The sequence below is a fragment of the Triticum urartu genome, chromosome 5A (genome assembly GCF_056163025.1).
Source record: "Triticum urartu cultivar PI428250 chromosome 5A, HENAU_Tu73, whole genome shotgun sequence".
In the NCBI taxonomy this organism is placed as follows: domain Eukaryota; kingdom Viridiplantae; phylum Streptophyta; class Magnoliopsida; order Poales; family Poaceae; genus Triticum; species Triticum urartu.
Genome location: NC_141877.1, coordinates 531,234,419 through 531,240,815, shown reverse-complemented (window position 1 = coordinate 531,240,815; position 6,397 = coordinate 531,234,419).

The following is a 6,397-nucleotide window of genomic DNA, read 5'->3' as shown; positions in this document are numbered from 1 at the left end:
TCGCGTTGTCCCACCTCTAAATTTACTTGCCTTGTGTCATTTCTTCAAAAGAAAGTATCCACCCCTCCGAGCAGCCCCTCTCCCTCTCTCCCCCACACCGCATCTTTGTCACTGTCCCCAAAATCAACTCTGGTGGCCCTCCCGAAGCCACCGCTCCGCCACCGACGCAACCAATGGCAGGATCCATCTATCATAGGTCGCTGTAGTCAATTCTCAGCGTGATCCACGACATACTGCCCAGTGCAGCCGTGGCCGTGACAGCGCCCCCTCCCTTCCCGCTCCTTCACTGACCTACCGCCACCACTATAGAAGAAATACCACAACGTGCGATAGAGACTGTGGGGGACTTGGGTGTTCAAGATCAAGGAAACGGACATTACTAGGTACCGGCTTGGGTCCTTTCAATCGGCGAAGCTGGCGGCGAGGGTGTACGACATCAAGGCGGTGACACTCTACAACAACAACAACAACAACAGGAAGCTGAATTTCCACTTCTTCCGCCCCAACGTCCCGACGATTGTTGACCTTGAGCCCCAATTTGTCTCCCGCCGCGAATTGCAGAAGAACCAGGAGGCCTTCAAGCGGCTTGAGGAGGAGTTCCCCGACAAAGCGTACATGGCTGAGATCCGATGGAAGCATCCGGAGGTCGTCATCGAGGAGTGCCCATGTCTTGAGGTTTAAAAGCAAGGGAGTGCCAACAAGAACGAGGTCGTGCCATCTAGTCGGGGCGGCAGAGTGGACGTGATCGAGCTCACGTCATATAGCTCTTGCTCCGGCATGGATTGGGTGATGCTCGAGGCCGAAACTGCGTCGGAAGATAGCAAGTAAAATTAGTAGTTTGTTTTTATTATTTCATTTGAATCGAGTAGCTTAAATTTGTATTATGCAATGTCGTATGAACCATATGCAGTGTAGTATGAACCTATGCTATCTATTATGCAATGCTGTATGGTTATGCAATTCGCAAATTTGTGCGGAACTGTTTTTTAGCGCCTGAAATTTAAGAGATCGACTAGGAACCTTTTTTAGCGGCGCAAATATAAGGAATTAAAGGATATGGTGTGATATATAAGGGCATCTCCAATGCTGACACCCAAATCGGATACCGTATCCGTCCGCGGACCGGAGTGGACCATTCCGCATACAGTGATGCTGGAGCCAGCTATCCAAAGCTAGCCACAAAACGTCCACGTCTTTTGTAAGTCCGCAAGCTCAAAATAACCGCATATCAAATCCTAGTTCTAATTGAAATATTAGAATCCATTTTTTTTTCAAATTAACGTAGTTCCAACTTGAAATCAACAAGCACATGTGTCCCACGAATTGTCTGATTAGATGCATAAATCATAATTGTTTCCCGTAGTTATATATTTCTTGCGAGATCATTGAGTTTTGATCGGACCCTTGTATTCAGCTTATAGCTGGGCTCTAACACTTCCCCTTAACTTCGGGGTAGTCCCACCCATTAGCCGTTGTATTATTGGTACTAGTCTATATCTCTGCAGAAACATGTTTTCGCGTTGGGTAATCTGGCATAAACACCGTGCTTCGGCATGGTTGTATTGGCATGTGCATTGTAAATTTCTGCAGTAATCTGTAACTAGATCTGCGTCATCAATCCAGATTACAAAGTTGTAGGATGCTTCTTTCAGTGTATTTTTCTTTCTTTCTGTATGCATATGTAAACCTTCCTATTTTATGGTTGGTGGTAGCTAGCTACCGTGCGCTATGTTGCAGAAACATTTTTAGTGTAATTATACATAGGAGTGGACCAACATACAGGATCATCTCTTTATAAATACCAAGTTATTGATCAACTTATAGACATAGAGACATACTAATTCATCTGAACCTCTAGCTTCGATCCGTCGTGACGGCATCAACGGTATGCTTATGCATGTGTTTTGAATTTCTGTACTTCAGCTCTTGTGCTTGCTGGATATGATATGTATCTACATTTCATGTTGATTATGTATTTTTATACTGTTTCTTTGGTTTTGTGCTTGGATATGCTAGTGCTCATGAAGCGCAAGATATGGAAGAATATGTTGATGTGCTAGACAACGAAGAAGGTGAGCCACTAGAGGAGTTCTTTTACGAGCCAGTGAAAATCACAGAAGGAGTGCGGCGGTGTAACCGGAGTAATGGCAAAGGGTGGTTTTGCCGCAAGCTTGCACACCCCGGCTATGCTATGTGCTGGGATCACGTCATGAACCGCCGTAAATACTTACAAAAGAGATTATATCCAAATGAGCTGCAAGCTAGCACTGGCAGGTCTGAAGCTGTAGACTGGGAGGAGACATCCGATCCTTCTTCGCCAGAGGCACTTTTGAGCTCGCCTGCTGTTCCAGAAGATGATGCGAAGCCCGCTTAACTCGTCTTCATTGATATTATTGATGCCAGGAGTGTTGCCACCGAACAAAAGGAGTGAGATCGACAAATGTTGAACATATGGTTGCTAGCTTGTAATCCGATTTTATTTTTTACCTACCTATTTGTTATGAACTAGTACGTCAAAATGTTGCTGCCGCTGAGATTGTACCATCTAAGAAAGTTGAGAACAAGCATCTATAAGGTTGTAGCCTGGCCGAAAAAAAAATTGTAGCCATCTACGAAAGTCCAACACCAACATTGAGATGGCTCAACATGCATCTACATGAAAAGCTTCTAGAAATATAAAAAGAGGTCTGCTTCATTAACCCCCCCCCCCCCTCCCCCCCCCTCCCCCTTCACTTTAGATGTGTAATTTGGTCTTTCACTTGTTGATTCATATTCAAGTACATGGGCCCTCCCCGATCCAAATACGCAGTACGCTCCAGAAAAAAAAATGGTGTTTGCTAGCTTGATTTTGGCCAACAGCCTGCCGGGGCAGGATGCACACCAGGTTCGTAGTTTGAAAAAGATTATGTCATATAACATTGTAAAGGCAGTATTGTAGTAGAGCTAGAGGGCGAGAATGAAATCAATGTGGGCGGATATTAATTAGCATCCCTGAAAAAGCAGATTCAGTCTTGTTAAAGGAGTCGGACGTGGAATTTCCAGGGTTTGGCCGCTGTTGCAATTCTCCAGCATTTCTGAGCAAAGTCACTCATAAAAAGGGAATACCCTGTCTCTTGAGAATTGTGAGAGCACAACACACAACTGGATCCCATGAAATTGAGAACATGCTCTTCTGCTTGCTCTGCAGCAAGGACCACCTGCATCATCATCATTTCATCCATATAGTCTTGCTCGTCGGACGACTCAACGTAGTACTCGTATATGTACTCCATGTTTGAATCCATTACTGTAAAGAAGGGACAAGAAAATTAGCATGAGCATTTCACGAAACACTTCCCGGGCGTGGTGACTTACATATGGGCGGATGGTACCTATGTGGTGGGCGGACAAGAGGTGTGGACTGGCGGCGGAGGACAGGAGACGTGGAGTCAGAGTCCTACATGACTGGTGTCCAGACTCCCGCAAAGCACCCTAGTTTGCTTTCGGTCTACGGGAAAACGGACATCCGGACTGGTCAGTGAACCGATGCAGGATGCCATTGGATAGCAAATTGCGTTCGGACAGCTCGGTCCGGAGCCTCGATGATTGTGGGAGATTTAAAGATCCGCTTTGGACATGACCTAAGGGTCTAAATTTTGAGGGACCGACTAGACACTAGTAGAAAACGGAGCTTTAGCGCCGGTTCGTAAGGGCCTTTAGTGCCGGTTCCATAACCGGCACTAAAGGGTGGGCACTAAAGGCCCCCCCTTCCTTTAGTACCGGTTCGGCACGAACCGGCGCTAAAGTGCCACCACGTGGCGTGAGCTCGCGCCTGGTATGGGGGACCTTTAGTACCGGTTGGTGTTACCAACCGGTACTAAAAGTTTTTTTTTTAAATTTTTTTTCTGAAAATTTTCGAAAAAAAATTTGATTTTTTTTCAATTTTTAATTTTTCTGAATTATTTGATGATTTAGTATCTAATCACCTCTCTTAACTGCTCAAGTGTGGATCACTCATTCCAAATCATCTAACTTCCTGACCGGTCACCCATCCCTCTCACTACTCTAGCCCGAGCACGCTTAACTTTCGGGTTCTATTCTCCTTCGTTTTCGATTCTGCATTTCACTAGTAGAAAAAGGGTCAAACGTGAAGCACATTAGTGCCGGTTTGTAAAAAACGGGCACTAATGTGATCAATAGTGCTGGTTCGAATGGCTATGCATTAGTGCCGGTTCGTAATGAAACTTTAGTACCAGTTCGTGCCACGAACCGGTACTAAAGGGGTGGTGGCAGGCTAGCGTCAGGCCAGGGCCCCACGAGCACCTTTAGTGACGGTTTGTGACACAAACCGGTACTAAAGGTCTAACCTATAGTACCGGTTTGTGTCACCAACCGGCACTACAGAGTCTTAACCTATAGTCCCGGTTGAAGACACAAACCGGCACTATAGGGCAATTTTCAAACTCTACCTCCCCCCGTGTGTATCGCCATTTCAGTTTTGAAAAAATCAAAAGAAAATGATAAAAACTTCAAAAAATAAAATCCTTCCAGAGGTAGTTATATTACTACATCTACACGTTAGGAAAATTTGAAAACTTAAATTTGGACATGTTTTGCAAAAAGTGTAGGGAAAATATAAAACGGCTATAACTTTTGCATACGATGTTGGAAAAAAAACGTATAATATATCAAAAAATTCAGCATGAAAATCCGCATCCGATGGAGACGGCCTATGACCGGTTTGCAATTTTTCAGAATCCTCAAATTCCAAAAAGAAAAAAAGATATGGTCAAATTTAAGTTTTTTTAAATTTTTTTTGTTAAATCTGGTCAAACTACTAATTCAAGAAGTATTAATGTTACTACATAATTATTCAAGAATATTAGTGTTACTAAATAATTATTTCAATTTTTTGAATTTTGGTCAAATCTGGTCAAACTGTGGTCAAACTCTGGTCAAACTGTGGTCAAATTATGGTCAAACTTATTCAAGAAATATTAGTGTTACTAAATAATTACTGTTTTTAGAATAATAGTTTCAAACTCAAACAGTGAAATGTGCGACTTCATGCTCAACTTTAACTCCTGAGGGTTAATAGGATTGACATCTTACTATTGTCAGGAAAACAACAAGTGCAGACTTGCAAACGTAGGAGAATAGAACCTGAAAGTTAAGCGTGCTTGGGCTGGAGTAGTGAGAGGGATGGGTGGCCGGTCGGGAAGATAGATGATTTGGAATGAGTGATCCACACTTGAGCAGTTAAGAGAGGTGATTAGAGACTAAATCACCAAATAATTCAAAAAAATTTAAAATAAAAAAAAATTCCAAAATTTTCAAAAAACAAAATTCAAAAAAAAAAACCTTTAGTACCGGTTGGTAACCGGTACTAAATGTCCCCCATACCAGGGCGCAAGCTCACGCCACGTGGTGGCACTTTAGCGCCGGTTCGTGCCGAACCGGTACTAAAGGGGGGGGGCTTTATTGCCCACCAATTAGTGCTGGTTATGGAACCGACACTAATTAGTGCCCACCAATTAGTGCCGGTTATGGAACCGACACTAAAGGCCTTACGAACCGGTTTTAAAGCTCCGTTTTCTACTAGTGCTTGTTGTTTTCCTGACAATAGTAAGATGTCAATCCTATTAACCCTCAGGAGTTTAGCTTGAGCATGAAGTCACACATTTCACCGTTTGAGTTTGAAACTATTATTCTAAAAAATAATAATTATTTAGTAACGCTAATATTTCTTGAATAAGTTTGACCATAGTTTGACCACAGTTTGACCATAGTTTGACCAGATTTGACCAAAATTCAAAAAATTGAAATAATTATTTAGTAACACAAATATTCTTGAATAATTATGTAGTAACATTAATACTTCTTGAATAAGTAGTTTGACCAGATTTAACCAATTTTTTTTAAAAAAACTAAAATTTGACCATATCTTTTTTTCCTTTTGGAATTTGAGGATTCTAAAAAATTCCAAACAGGCCATAGGCGGTCTCCATCGGATGCGGATTTTCGTGCTGAATTTTTTGATATATTATACGTTTTTTTCCGACATCGTATTCAAAAGTTATAGCCGTTTTACATTTTCCCTACACTTTTTGCAAAACATGTCCAAATTGTAGTTTTCAAATTTTCCTCACTAGTAGATGTAGTAATATAACTATCTCTCGAAGGATTTTATTTTTTGAAGTTTTTATCATTTTCTTTTGATTTTTTCACATGGGGGGGGGGGGTAGGGTTTGATAATTGCCCTATAGTGCCGGTTTGTGTCACAAACCGGTACTATAGGTCAGACCCCTTTAGTACCGGTTCATGGCACGAACCGGTACTAAAGGTTAGACCTTTAGCACCGGTTCGTGCCACGAACCGGTACTAAAGGTGATCGTGGGGCCTCGGCCTGACGCCAACC